The following is a 15,901-nucleotide window of genomic DNA, read 5'->3' on the forward strand; positions in this document are numbered from 1 at the left end:
CTCGGCCCCACGCGGAGTACAGGCCGCGGTGCCCACTCTCTGCTCGGAAGCTCTAGGGAGTCGGATCGGGGAAGAAGGGGAGGCGCCGGGGCCCCGGAGGGGGGCACACTCAGATTTAGAGAGCTCTGGGGTGGACTACAGGGAAGGGGTTTGGGGGAGACCCGGAAGGTCACGGAGGAGAGTGAGGGCCAACTGGAGCTTCTCCCCTGGACCAGAGAGGAAAGGGCGGCAGTGCTCTGGAGCTGGGACTCCGCTGCCACCCGACTGCTCGGTCCAGGCAGCTTCCTTCCTGCTCCTCGGGCCATCTCTGCCCAGCAGGTGGAAGAGTTCCTTCTGCGCTGGGCTGGCCGTTGCATCGTCCCCCGCCCCCGTCCCCAGCAACTTCCTCCTCCCTCCCTCCATTCTCTGGGTTTCCCCAAGCCTCTCTTTCTTTGGCCTGTGCAGTTCTCATTCCAACCCGCCATCCTCCTGTGTAAAACTGGGCTGGAGCACCTTAGCGGGAGGCCGCTGTCCAGCACCGGAGTGCGAGGGACGGGAAGTGGGAGGAGTTTGCACGGAAGGAGCTGTGTTGGTGGCATCCCGCGGGGAAGGCTGTGAGCCATGTTGGGGGTTGCTGCGCGAGCCTGACTTGGGGGTTGGAGCCCCTGGAGAATGGGAGACGTCCTTCAAAGGGCGATCCCAGTGCCTGTAACCGGAGGTGGTTCCGTGGGGCTCTCCTGCGGGGGGTGGCGGTGTGCGGAGACACTCCCTGGTGACAGCAGAGTTTCTGGAGTAGGCTGCCGAGAGAGGGAGGCTGCTTGTCTGCTCCTGCTAATATTGTTCTAAAAAAATATAAAGACCTTCAGGCACATGTGCAAGTAATTTCCATACCTCTCCCATTGCCAGTGCACACGAATGAATCTGCCTCTCCTAGCCCTTCACACTCACCTCCAAGGTGGATTATTTTGTGATTTCTTTCTACTTTGTCTTGTAACTATTTTAATTAGATTTTATCTAGATAAGATTGGAAGTAGGATAAGCAGAGTATTTGTGTCCATATTTATCTAGGGATTTTCCATCTCTTTAGTCCTTTTCATTAAGATCCTTTTTTGAAAAGAATTCTTGATGAACCACAAAGGGAACAAACATCTTCAACGACTCAGTATTATTTCCAGAACAAAATGTAATAGGGATAGTCTGGCATTTATGGACCTTCAAAATCTGGTGATAACCTTTCTAGTCTCTATCTACTCTTTCCTGCCCTGTTTGAGCTGTACTAATTATTCCTTGAACTCGGTGTTCCATCTCCCATATCTTGCTTTTGCACAAGGATCCTCTCTGGGGCCTGAAATTTACAGCTTTCTTGCCTTCACCTTCCAATCCTTGGGGTTCCTCAAGATTCAGCTCAGTTACCACTTCTTAAGGAAGCCTTTTTTTTCCATCATCCTTTGGGATTCTCTCAGTAACAGTTTGACTCCCTAACTGTAGAGGCAGCTCTGTGTTACTGGATTAGAGCACTTTGCCCCAAGTTTGGAAGACCTGAGTCTAAGACTCAGACATTCACTAGCCAGTCTCTTAAACTCTGCTTGCCTCAATTTTCTTAACTAAAATGGGGATAATAAGAATTCTTACATCACAAGGATGGTTGTGAAGATCAAATGAAATAATATTTATTTTATTTTATTTTTTTAATATTTTATTTTATTTTATAATAACTTTATATTGACAGAACCCATGCCAGGGTAATTTTTTTTTTACAACATTATCCCTTGCACTCGCTTCTGTTCCGATTTTTCCCCTCCCTCCCTCCACCCCCTCCCCTAGATGGCAAGCAGTCCTATATATGTTAGATATGTTGCAGTATATCCTAGATACAATATATGTTTGCAGAACCGAATAGTTCTCTTGTTGCACAGGGAGAATTGGATTCAGAAGGTAAAAACAACTCGGAAAGAAAAACAAAAATGCAAATAGTTCACATTCGTTTCCCAGTGTTCTTTCTTTGTGTGTAGCTTCTTCTGTCCATCATTTATCAATTGAAACTGAGTCTTTGTCAAAGAAATCCACTTCCATCAGAATACATCCTCATACAATATCGTTGTTGAAGTATAAAGTGATCTCCTGGTTCTGCTCATTTTACTTAGCATCAGTTCATGTAAGTCTCTCCAAGCCTCTCTGTATTCATCCTGCTGGTCATTTCTTACAGAACAATAATATTCCATAACATTCATATACCACAATTTACCCAACCATTCTTCAATTGATGGGCATCTATTCATTTTCCAGTTTCTAGACACTACAAAAAGGGCTGCCACAAACATTTTGGCACATACAAGTCCCTTTCCCTTCTTTAGTATTTCTTTGGGATATAAGCCCAATAGAAACACTGCTGGATCAAAGGGTATGCACAATTTGATAACTTTTTGGGCATAATTCCAGATTGCTCTCCAGAATGGTTGGATTCGTTCACAGTTCCACCAACAATGCATCAGTGTCCCAGTTTTCCCGCATCCCCTCCAACATTCATCATTATTTTTTCCTGTCATCTTAGCCAATCTGACAGGTGTGTAGTGGTATCTCAGAGTTGTCTTAATTTGCATTTCTCTGATCAATAATGATTTGGAACACTCTTTCATGTGAGTGGTAATAGATGAAATAATATTTATATAGTGTTTAGGGTAGCACATAATAGATGCTTTATCGATATTTAATGCCTTCCCCCTACTCCCTCTTCAGATTACCTGATATTTACTTATCTGTATACACGCTGTAACTACAGTGGGATGCAAGCTTCCTGAGGACAAGAACCGACTGCATCGTGTTTGTCTCTTGTTTTCCACAAGCACATACTGTCTAGCATCCAGTAATGCTTTACACATCTTTTTAGTGAGTCACCCTGAACTCTTGACCTCCCCCAATCCAGCCACTTTTCAGATCTCCTAGATTCCATCTCCACAGAATCACAGAATTGCCGTTTATTCTCTTTGGCATTTAGAGCCATTTACAATGCAGCTCCAACCTGCCTTTCCTGAAATTGTGGTACAGTAAGTACTTCCTGTCACACTTTTCTGGCCACATTGGTGCTTGTTTGTTCCTTGTACTCATATTTTATGTACCTTTGGTACTTTTGCCCTGCCTATCCTCTAAGCTTGTTAATGTGCTCCCTTCTTGGGGGCACCTCTACTTCTTGCTATCCCTAATTCTCCATAAGGCTCAGCTTAGATTCTGCATCCTAGATGAATCCTTTCTTTATGCTTCTTTCCTCCTGCAGTTCCCATCCCCAAATTACTTTGTACTTACCTGTATACATGTTTCCCCCCAGTCCAATACAGGGTCCTTGAGGACAGGGATTGTATTTGTCTTTGTATCCTCAATGCTAGAATGCCACTTTGCACACAATAGGCACTTATTGTTTGTTGTAGATAATTAATAAAATGTCTGAACTGTTGAACATCGCCCATGTGGTTTGGTAGAAAGAGCTGGGTTTGGAGTCAAGTGATAGTTCCAGTTTTCTGGGCAGAATTTTTGCTGGCAAATTAACCTCTCCATATCTTAATTTCCTCACCTGTGAAATGGAGAGTAGAGTTGTGCCATGTTCCTTACAGAATTAATGCAAAGCTTTGAAACATATAATCATTGTATAATTGTGCTATCATTATATTCTCAGCTCAGGAGAAATTCTTGGACTTCCTGAAAGATCTTAATGGCCAGCACTATCCTACAATAGATGGACCCTTCCATGCCTCTAAAACATTCCTTCTAGACCCACAACCACTTACTTTAGCACCTTTTCTCTTTGCTTTGGGTAGGGGTAAAGAGTTTACTTTCCTTTTCTATCTATCACAGATAACCATGATGGAGATACCCTTATCATTAGCCTTTTCTCACACCAAATCTCATACTGCCATTGCTGAGCAACATCAAAGACTGTTAGATCTTTTTTTTCCCCTCTGTTTTCTTCAACTCTGGCAATGATAAAGCTTCTGATACCACAGTGGCCTGGAGACTTATCTATGTCCTGGAAAATATGAAGTATTTGCTGAATGCTTATGGATACAGATCCCACTTTTAGAATCTTTTAACACTTTAGCTTCTAGCTTCAGGGTCTTAAGTAGCACCATACTATTGAAAAATCACTAGAGACAGTCTTGTTATTGATAAGCAACATGGTATGGAGGAATAAATCACTTCCTCACTCTGGACCTCTTTTATTCACCTGTATAATAAAGAGATTGAAGTCAGTGATCTCTAAGATCTCTTTTGGCTCTAACTATTTATGAATACTTAAAAAAAAATACTATCACATAGATAGTTCCTCTCCATCAGACCCCACCTCTTAACAATAGCTGCTGATGGTAGCTGTTCCTTTAAGGCAGAGTTCCTTTAAGCAAAAACAGTCTGGGTCTGGAGGGTTTTGCTATATGCATAAGTTCTACCTTAGAAGTTAAGTGGGAGAAGTATCATTGCTGAACAAGGTTGGGAGAAGTCTCAAAGAAGAGATGGCAGTTGATCTAGAATGATTGAGAATGTTCCAGACATGAGTAGAGGCAGAGCTTCCCTAGTTGTGCTCTAGGAACTGAAAACAGTCCATTTTGGCTAGACTATAGAATGTGTTTAGAGAAAGTAGTATGAGACATAGTTGGAAAGTCAAGGTAGCCCCAGCTTTTGGAAGGACTGGAATGCTAGGCTAAAGATTGTAAATTGTATTTTCTTAGACTAGATGATCTCTAAAGATCTAAAGCTCTGCATGCTTTGATCTCCATTCTGGAGGAGATTCCCGATACCTCCAAGTAATAAAGTTTATTGCTCTTAGTCTTTGGTCCTAGAGGTATTGATATTTAAGAAAATAGGTCATAAGTGCCAAGTAAGTCCAAGAATTGGCTTTGTTGGCCTAGTAACAGAATTGGAATAATTCATATGATTGAACATTTGCTTCTATGTGTATGTGGCCATGCAGTTATAGGCTTGAATCCTGACTTTGCCAGTAATTAGCAGTGTGGTCTGGGGCAAGTTACTTTGCTATGTCTCAGTAAAGTTAGGGAGTTGGATTATGTAATCTTTATGTTCCCTCTCCGCTCTGACCTTTTTGATCCTTAAGCTGTGACCTGGGACAGTGAGGCCAAGTGTTAAATGACCATACTGTGGCTTGATCATCAGGGCTCCAGACGCTAGTATTTGAGTTCTGTATTTCTGGAACCTTTATGATGAGGAGTAATCAGTCCTTGTTAAAGTGGCTCATCCCAACAGTATGCTCCCAGAACTTTGTAGAACATGTACAGAGTTTAGATGATCCCTACTCCTCTGAAGTTTACCTAGGAAAAAGACAGGCAGAAATAAGGATATCTTTAATACAAAGTGATTTGTTGTTGTTCAGTCATCTCTGACTGTGACCCCATCTGGGGTTTTCTTGGCAGAGATACAGGAGTGGTTTGCCATTTCCTTCTCCAGCTCATTTTACAGATGAGGAAACGGAGACAAATGGGGAAGTGCCTTACTCAAGGGTCACACATCTGGGAAATGTCTGAGGGCACATTTGAACTCAGGGAGGTGAGTCTTCTTGTCTCCAGGTCCAGAGCTCTATCCCTTGTACCATCCAGGTGTCCACAATACACTGATATGTTGGTGCATAATGCAGGAAGGTTGTTACCAACAGTTTCTTCAGTTATGTCGATAGATACATCTCCTGGGGCTCTGGTCAACCCTTCTGAAGTTTAGAAGCAGGGTTACGTAATAGCTATTTGAGTGGGGTGGTCTCAAGGGTTATTTCTATCCGGTTGACAAGTCACTCCTCCATTACTGGAATAATATGTCAGTCTGGCTGGGTGGGGTGTACTCTCTGACCCTGAAGGATGCAGTCATGCTTTATCTCTGGGACTGAGTTTCTCCATCAATAAAATAAGGGGGTTAAACAAGGCAGTCCCAAAATGTGTCCAGCCCTAATAGTGAGGCTATCATTTTTATTCCTCATTCAGTTTTTTCCTTTTTCCTTCCTGACTTCTTCTATCTCCTTTCTGTTTGTATTTTCTTGAAATAAGGAAGGCATATGTTGAAATGACACATTTTCGTAATTATTATATCATCTTACAAGTAAGAAAGAAATTTAGGGACTATTTTGTCTGAAATCCTTCATTTTACAGAGAAGGGAGCCCAGAGCAGGGACGTGATTTTACCTAAGGACTAAAGCATAACTTTACAATTTTATATTGATTTTACTGTCTGTTGACTATTTTTGAAAGTAATTTTGAAAAAAAAAAATGGAAAATTCCTCAGCCATTTATCTCCATATTGCAAAATGGATCATTTCTGAGAAGATTCCTTGTGAATGGATGGGAAAACATTTATTAAGCCCTTACTGTGCTAAATGCTGGGGATGCAAAGAGAAAAGCAGAGCTAGTAACAAGACTTGCTCTCAGAGCTCACATTCTAATGGAAGAAAACCATACAAGAGATGTTAGATATACGGGCCCTGTGAAAAATAGGGGTGAACAGCAGAGCAGATGTCAATGCCTTTTCTTTAATGAATTTCCACTAATAAAAATCTCTGTTCCTGGCATTGAGCCATTTAACATTGTTATGGATTTTGTAGGCTAGAACTTTCTTTTCTAGGCTATCAGTTGTGGTTTCTAAGGAGGTGGGGTCTGCCCCAGCTGCAGAAATGGTTTTTTGGTTCAGTCTCTACAGGTTTTGCCTCCCAGAGTAATGACTCCTGGGAGTTTTGGCTAGAAGTCTGTGATCTGGGGGATCTTGGTGTTCCCCAAACTCTTGAACTTAACTTTTCCATGAGTGGCAGTTGGTCATTGGTTGGTAGGCTGAGAGCAAAGAGGAGCTTCTTCTTCAGAGTGATTGTTCTCCTCACTGGTATCTGTAGGGCCCAAAGCTGGAAGATGGGCTAGTGCTCTGTGAGGTATACTGTTCTCTGATCTCTTACATGGTCCTGATCTTTCTTCAGTGGGGTCTGAAAGGAGCTGAGAGTTAAGATGATACCAATGGTTTGATTTACTGTGGCATCTGCTGCTTTTATGTCTTTTCCTCAGGCTATTTTGCTGTTTCAGCTAGGCTGGCTTACCTGCCTCATAAGTAGCAATTTGTTTGCAGGTAATGGGGACAGCCAGACCCTTCTTTGGATGTTAGCTACAGGGGCTGGGCTGGCAGCAGAACCAATAGTTGAAGGTAGGGGGCAAAGCCTTCTCAGGGCTTTTGGGTTCAAGGTCCTGACTGCCTCTACTTGGTATGAAGAGCAGTAGTTATAATCCAAGAGCAAGGAACCTTTTCTCTACCTCTATGAAAACCTATAGATCTACAAGAGAAACAAAAAAATCAAAAACAAATCATAAGCATCATAGAGCTGTAAGGAACCTTAGGGTCATCTAGTTCAGTACTTTCATTTTACAAGAGGGAAAACTGAGTCATGGATGATGTTTTTGCCCAAAGTCATAGAGGTCATAAAGGCTAAGTCAGGATTTAATCCTGATTCTAAGTCTAGTATGCTTTCTACTGCACCGTACTATCTCAATTAAATTTCTTTTTATTTATGGTCTTCATTTTATTCAATGTATACATTTAAAGAAACATAGCTCATCACCTTTTTTTATCTTTACATTTTTTAATTGTTTGATTCATGTCTTTTACTTTTTATCCCATAATTTTTTCTTACTTTATTCTTCATTTGTTACAAACAAAAACGGCAAAAGTGAACAACAAAGCAACTTTATCAGACATTGTATTCCATAGTTTGCACCTGTAGTCCCTCATATTTCTCCTGAGGGAAAGGAAATATGTTTCCCTATCTGGTCTCCAGGGCCACAGTTGTTCATTGCAATTAATCTGTCTTTAACTGCCTCTTAGTATTGTTTTATATTTGTACTATTGTAATCCTTGTGGATATTTTTCTGCTGGTTCTGCTCACTTCACTCTGTATCAGTTCTTATGTTTCTCAGAATTCATGTTCCATCTTCTTTGAATCTTATTTTGTAAATCTTTGAATTCTTATTTTGTAAATATAACATTCCATTACATTTATATACCACAATATTTGTTTTCCATATAAAAAGTGTTACTGTGAATATTTTAGTAATTTTAGATCTTTTTTCTGTCTTTACCTCTTTAGGGGCTTTTATCTAGTAATAACATCAATGGGTCAAAGGGCCTGAAAAGTTTAGTGACTTTTCTCCCGTTTATTCTAGGGTTAGAGCAGTTAGCAGCTCTAGTTGTTGTTTTTGGTCACATCTGCCTCTTTGCGAGATACTGAAGTGGTTTGCCATTTCTTTCTCCAGGTCATTTTTCTGATGAGGAAACTGAGGCAAATGGAGTTTAAATGACTTGCCCAGGGTCACGCAGCTAGGACTGAATTTGAACTCAGGTCTTCCTGGCTTCAGCCTCAGCACTCAATTCCCTGAGCTATCTAGCTGTTCAATCAAGCAGTTCGATCAACAGTGTATTTCCACATTCCTTCTATCAGTGACTATCTGTTTTTTATCATCTTTAGTAAATAGATACATGTGAAATGAACCTGAGTTGTAATTTGCATTTTGCTTATTAGATATTTGAATAATTTTTTCTGAAGTTAACAGTTTGAATTTCTTTTTTTGAAAACCATTCATAGACTTTGATCTATTTGCAACAACCTCCTCCCATTCTTCTATTTATGACATCTTTAAATTTTAGATTGAATAATTGGAATTTATTATGCTATATGATATCTCACCCACTTAGAAAATTAATAGGAGAAAACAAAATACTTCATTAATCAGAGTGCAATAAAAATGGTCAAACATAATATTTATTAAGTATCTACTCTATGCAAAAGCAGAGAAAGATATGTCCAGAGATAGAATTAAAAACATCTAGGAGTAAGAAAGGCAGGAAGAGGAAAAAGATAAGAAATATTAAAAGTGAGAGAGATTAGCAACTCTTGTTCCCCTATCCCCAGCTTTCATAACTTCTGCATTTCCAGTTTTCTATTTTAATGACCCAGTTTCCTATCTTACCCAAAATCTTGCCAAGGATTTCCTTTTGCCCGACTTCTTAAAATTTTCATCATCCAAACCCTTACTTTGGCAAAGAAATCTTATTTCTCCTTTGCATAATTGATGTAGAATCATTGATCTTTCCCTTCCTATTCTAACAAAAGGGATCTACTCTCTTTTTGGCTGACTTCCTTTCATGTTTTGAAGCTCTTATTGTCTTCTTTGGAATTTCTTGCAAGTGTCTCACACATTTTATTTATTTTTTTGATCCTTTCACTTTTGAATCCTCACCTGACTTCTTATATACTGTGGCGTTTTTCCCTGTTTTTGCTCAGGGAAGATTTCTTTTTTATGAAAGTTTCCCTGTTTTTTGTAGGCAGTACTAGTGTGGCCTATTACTAATACTAGGGTTTTCTTCAAGTGCTTGGTTTTCTTGATTCTTAGACTATATTTTCTCTGAGCTGCTATCTTTTTAAATATTCTTCTAAACTGGGTTATTCATACTACTTCTCCCTTTTGTTTTTTAAAATAGCATATTAAATTATAATTCCTTTTTCTAAAATTGAATAACTACATCACATATATATTTTGTTTTTCCTGCTGTAATATGCTGTTAAACTACTCTTTAATTTTGCTCCTCCGCGAGGGGTTATTGAATTGTATAATCTTCATGGTCCTTTCCATAACATTCTCCAATTTTATACTGATCATTGTTATCTGGAGATTCACAGAATAAAGCTCTTATGAAGGAAAGTTCTCTGATGGAGAAACACGCCCATCATGTTTAGCTTTCAAAGTTAAGTTGTATTTTCACAAGTCTGGTGATTTATGGGTTTTAAAAGACTCTTGTTCTCTTCCTCCCTTTTAATAATGGGTGAAGAGGTACCTGCTAGTTTTGGAAACTTGCTTCAGGCTAATTGAAATCGGGGACCTGAGGACAGGTTTTTACTGGAATTTCCTTCAGGGTGGGTGAATTCTTCTTTGCATCTTAGTTGGTTTCATCATCCCACCAGCAGCTGCCTAGCTGAAATTTTGTCTTGTTTACTAAATTTGGGATTTTATTTTATTTTTGGGTTAAGCCCTCATTCTCCTCCATTAGAGTTTTTTTTTTTTTTTTTTTAATTGAGGTTATCTAGCATGAAGTTGTGAGAAGCTGAAAAGCCTTTTTTCTGATTGGTGATTTTAATGCTCTTTTCAGTAAACCTTTGAGTAGCATCATGTTTGGTCTTATGGGTATTGAATATAATTCCATCCTTAGGATGCTGGGGGATATTTGAGTAGATCGGTTGATAATATGCTGTAGTTTAAAAAAAAAAAAAAAAGACATTGCTGAAGACCTCATTAAGAATTCCAGTTGACATGCTTACCAGCCATATGACTCTGGGCTAGTTAGCTAATTTCTCTGAGCTTTGGTTTTGTCATCTTTTAAATAGGAATAAGCAAGAGTAATGATCTCAGCATTAAAGGAGCTAGGTTTGGTCCTTTGCTGGGCCATTCTCCCATGTCATCCTGATAAGTTACTTTCCCTTGATCTGTTTTCTCCTTTTTAGAATAAGGATCTTAGAATAGATGACTTTTAAAGAACCTTCCATCCCTAAAACCTATAATTAGGTGAATACTTGCACTGTTTATCACATAGGGTGTTTCAACTAAAATACTTTAAGATTTACAAAGTGCTGTGTAAGTTAACTGTTACCCTTCCAGAATCTAAATAAAATATCCCATTTCTTCTGGGTAGTCCATCTATTGAATAGTAGTTGTAATATGCAGCATAGTGTAGTAGGAGGAGCCTGGATTCAGACTCAGAGGATTCAGGTCCTCATCTGTATGACATGGCCAAACCATAACCTCTCTCAGAGTCTCTTTCATTTGTACAGTGAGAGGTTTGGCCCAGATTACCCGAATGGACCTCCCTTAGTGCCATCAGCTATTTTCTTCATCATAGTTCTCTGGATTTAATGTTCATGCATGTTCTTTCTCCTAGTTAGCAGACCCTCAACCATAGATCAAACTAATGAAGACAAAGTAAAATCTCAGATTCACTGATCCTTAAATCCCAAACAAGTATTCAGTTGTATCAGTTTACCATAAGAGTACAGTCTGACTGAGAAAGAGACTCCATAGTCAGTTTCTTTTCTCTAGTATGGTAACTTTCAAAGTATGGTCCAGAGATCCCCTTTGGGGGAATGGGGAGCTAAGAGGATAGAGAGAGAGGGGTCAAAACTTTTTTTTAGTAATTATGATATTTTATTGTCTAATGCAGTAAATATTGGTAGGTATAATTCACATTTAGGAAAGCTCTTTGGGGGAAGGAGATCCTTATTATTTTGAGAGTAGAATGGGATGTTGAGTCCACAAAGTTTGAGAGCCACTAGCAGCAGTTTATGAGAGTTTGAAAGTTCTAGCAGTATCCTGGCAGGGAATTAAAATTATAACCATGTGACCAAGTGCGTAGTAGAGACTACTAATCTAAAAGATAAATTAAGGTCAAGGCTCTGAATTAGTGAATCAAGGGATTAGATTTATAGAAGATCAGACTTAGAAGGAATCTTATTTTTTCCATTCCATGTTTGAGCAGGACTCGCCACCCCAATATCCTCAAGAAGTCTGTACTTGAAGTGAACGGGCAGCTCCTTCCCCTTTTGTTAGGATATCTTCCTAGCATTGAGCCTGAATCTTCCTCTGTAGTTTACAGACATTTCTCAGATGGGTCTGGCAACTATTGGCTGAGGGAGTTCCCTCTAAGGATAATGGATCATGGTCCCTCATGTCCATCAGCTCAGTGTGCATCTTGTCCACTTGCTCCCCACATGTATGTCCTAGGATGTCCATCCAATGCCCTAGAGTCCTGCTTTCTCCTGATGTTGAGACCCTGCTTGACCTCTCACGTGACCAGCCCATCAGCTCTTCCCACCTATGATGATATCATTCACTCACATTCTTAGACTCCTCATACCTGTGAACTCCCCCTGGGATGCCTCTCTGGCTTTGGTCATGACTCCTGGTTCTCAAAAGCTTTGCCAGGAGAACACAAACTCTGGCACTCCTACCTGCTGGAAAACTTTGATGTCTGACTCCAATACCAGCAGATTGTTTTCTAAGAACTAAACAAGCTAATTTGGGGCTGGCACATCGCCAGTAGAGACAGCTGCTGGCACAGTGGATTGAGTGCTGGATATGGGGTCAAGAAGACCCTGAGTTCAGTTCTGGCTTCAGACATTTTACTAGCTGTTTGCCTCAATTTCCTCAGCTATAAATTGGGGGTAATCATAGTACCTACTTCACAAGGTTGTGAGGATCAAATGAGATATTTGTGAGCTACTCTGCATAGTGCCTGTTCCATAGTAGGTGCTTATATAATGGCCCACCTATTGATGAAGTTGGAGGGGGGAATTAAGCATGAAACATGAAACAAACTTTAAACATGGCTTTCAGTCCTCTGGCTCCATTCTCCTGTTGCAGTGACGATGGCAGGAAAGGGAGCAGAAGGTTCAGAATCACAGAATTTCTTTTACAATTGTCAGTAAAACTTCAATTAGTGAGTATGCTAAATGTGGAATCTTTGTCCAATGACCAATAAAGGCACATATCAGAGATATTATTTCTAGTGTATTAAATGCTTCCTCATATGTACAAGATGCTAGTGAAACAGCAACAAAGAGAGGACAGTCTCTGCCCTCAGAGAGTTGGTGGTCTTCTGGTCTTGTCCAAAGCAAGTATGTAATATATGGGGAAGGGGCAGGACCCTCAGCACATGGTATCAGGGACAACTTCTGGGAGATGGTCTTTAATTTGGACCTCACAGAAAGAAAAGGATTTGAAGGAAAAGATCAGGGAGATCTTTCAAGGGAGGCCTATTCCAGACATATTAAGAGTAGTAGTCAGAGTGCAGGCCCAAAAGGGACAGGATCTTAGTGGTGTGGAGGTGAAAGGAAATGCTGGTAGAGTTTATGAAATAGCAAAGATTTATTCTAGGTCTATTCCATATACCAAATCAGTGTACTACAGTAGCTGTAAAACAAAACGCTGAGCACTAATAAATATTGGCAGGATTTCAGTGAAGGCCTGAGGGCTTTTTCTTCTCCAGATCATAATCTTTCTGGCTTGCTACATGCTTTTTCAATTTTAATCTCAGAATTAGCTGGAATTAGAGAGGTTTTCTAGTCCAGTTCTTCTAACTTATGGATAGGGATGTTGAGGCTCAGAGAAAACTGATTTAGCTGAGATTCAGCAGGTAATGAGTGTCCAAACTAGAACTGGAATACTTGTCTTTTGACTCACGGTTGAAATCTCTCCTCTCTACTTTGCTGCCTCTACCCATGAAGTTTATGTTACTGTCACCAAGGTGGCAGAGAACATGCCTTGCTTGTTGCTTTTGGTCCAGAGACCCCTTTGGTTAACTCCCTGTTTCCATATTAGAGCTCAACCCATTTTGTTTCTTGATTTATTTTCCTGTCTTTCACATTGTTAGCATTTCCATCTCTTCAGTTGATTACATCTTGTTCCAGTTTCTATTTTACACAGATTTGTATCGCTAAGTTGTTTATAGTAATGTCAGCAACAATCCACATTCTATTTTGGTTACAGAACTCCTGTTTCACAATGTTTATAGTAGGGATCCAGTGTTGGAATGGGCACTGATTGTTATGAACATAAACTTTCTCTATTCAGTCTTTTTTTTTGCCTTCTTTCCTTTGGCCTGGTTTCTGATGTTGTACCAGAGCCCTATAATTTACTGATGAAAACAGAAAATTATAGGATCATAAGGTTAAGAGCTGGAGAGAAAAGAGCTTTTCCCCATTTTACAGATAATGAAACCGAGTCCCAGAAAAATTAAGTCACTTGCATAAATAATGCTTGGCCCCTCTGACTCAATTCAGTATTCTTTTAATTACATCAACCCATTTTATGTACTTTCAAACCTTGTTCCTCCAGAACCCTCAGGAGTGAATTCATAAATCTGTGAATTGTTGGATAGTTAAAAGAGCTCTTAGAGATTGATCTCTGAGTCCAACCTCTTTATCTTACAGATGAGGAAGCTGAAGGCCAAATTGATTTATTTCCAGTCAAGACTTTCTAAATGAACACATTTTCAAACTGAGACTTTCCCCCTTTTAAAAACTGGACATCAATCTTTCTAAATCTCACTCACTTCTCCTTAAAAATAATATACCAAATGTAGCAATATTTTTGAATTATGTTTCTAATACAGTGAAAAATGTCTAACATCAGGAGACTCTGTGCTAGTCTTTGCTTGGTCACTGACCTGTTGTCATGGAAGCTTTGGCTATCCACTTTTCTTCCTGACCAATAACTTCCACCATTTCTGCTTTGGTAGGAAATCCTGGTTGGAACTTGGTTCCCCCTGCTGGACTCTTTTTGAAAGAGATGGGGAATTCTCTATTTGATGCTATGACCCATTCAATCCCATAAAATATGTGCTAAGTGCTAGGAATGTGATAAAAAGAAAAAAGTAGTTCCTGCCCTCAAGGACCTTATAGTTTAAGGGAATGACAACATACAAAATGAGACAGGGAAGTGGGGCAGGAAATTGGGAGAGACATGGATCACCAGGAAGAGACTCAGGGGCCATCTGGGTCTATGGAGTGGAATCCAGGGAGGGTAGCAGATGCAAAGTGGCATGACCTGAGAGTCCAGGTTCTGCCCTTTGTAAAGGATAGCATCAAAAAGAGCTGGGCAGGAGGGGAAAGGAGGCTGAAGGAAGGCTCACTTTAGCAACATGTCCATACATTTAGAAAGGATGGATGAAAATCAGGCAGGACAGCAGATGCACAGTGTCCCAGAGACCTGATTGTCAAATCTGTCATCAGCCCTTTTATTCTTCTTGCACAACTACCACTCTAGTGCAGGCCCTTGGAGCTTTAACCTAGACCAGGGGTCCTCAAACTTTTTAAGTAGGGGGCCAGTTCACTGTCCCTCAGACTGTTGGAGGGCCAGACTATAGTAAAAACAAAAACTTTGTTTTGTGGGCCTTTAAATAAAGAAACTTCATAACCCTGGGTGAGGGGGATAATCGTCCTCAGCTGCCGCATCTGGCCTGGGCCATAGTTTGAGGACCCCTGATCCTAGAGTATGAGTTTCTCCTAGTAGGTCTGCCTGTCTTGGGTTTCTCCTCCCCTTTAATCCATCCTCCGCACAACTGCCAAGGTGATTTTCCTAAAGTGCAGATATGACCTTATCGTTGCCCTACTGGATAAACTCCAGTAACTCCCTTTTATCTTTAGGATCAAATAGAATCTTTCTGGTCTTTAAAACTCTTCAAATTCTATGCACTTCTCATACTTCAAGTCATTTTACTCCCTTTCACTCATTCTGTGGCTCAGCCATACTCCATTTCATTACACAAGATGCTTTATTTTTTGCATCCACACATTGTGCTCACCCTCTGGATCTGTAAAACACTCTCAAGCCTCTGCTGTCACTTAGAATCCTTTTCAAGATAATGGTTTGAGGACTGAAGCTGCTGGTGCCTTTCCCTCTGAGGTATCTTTACTGTATTTACTCTATTTTGTATTTATCTTAGATGCATGAATTGAATTTGTATACATGCTATCTCCCTCATTCAAATTTAAGTTTTTTGAAGGCAAGAATGTTTTTTACTTTTTTCTTTGTCCCTCCCCTTCCCAATATACAGTGCTAGAAACACAGTAAGATTGCCTATAACCAATGCTAGTTGATTGATAGTTGATCCTTATCACACCCATCCCCAGACATCTTCTCTTGGCTGCCCTATTCCTATGACCAGTTCTGTCATGTTGTTCTTCTCTCCCTATATCCAGAAGCGATTAAGTCTGAATGACAGGAAAAATGGTAATTTTAAAAAGTGAGTTACACTCACACAGTGAGGTACAGAAAGGCAAAATCAAAATAGGACCTGCTTGAATAATGCCGTTTGAGGTTGTAGCAGGGATCCGGAAAGGCTTAAGATAGCCAGG

At 40.2% G+C, this 15,901-nt stretch overlaps 1 protein-coding gene and 1 long non-coding RNA gene across 3 annotated transcripts in view; both read left to right on the plus strand.

Annotated features, from left to right (window-relative positions):
• The window catches only part of LOC127547910 (uncharacterized), a 351,717-nt gene that overhangs the window by 110,252 nt on the left and 225,564 nt on the right, over positions 1 to 15,901 (plus strand). The window lies entirely within an intron of this gene.
• ATP6V0D1 (ATPase H+ transporting V0 subunit d1) overlaps positions 1 to 15,901 on the plus strand; it is a 99,985-nt gene that overhangs the window by 310 nt on the left and 83,774 nt on the right. The window lies entirely within an intron of this gene.

This window comes from Antechinus flavipes, chromosome 2 (assembly GCF_016432865.1).
Source record: "Antechinus flavipes isolate AdamAnt ecotype Samford, QLD, Australia chromosome 2, AdamAnt_v2, whole genome shotgun sequence".
Classification (NCBI taxonomy): Eukaryota; Metazoa; Chordata; class Mammalia; order Dasyuromorphia; family Dasyuridae; genus Antechinus; species Antechinus flavipes.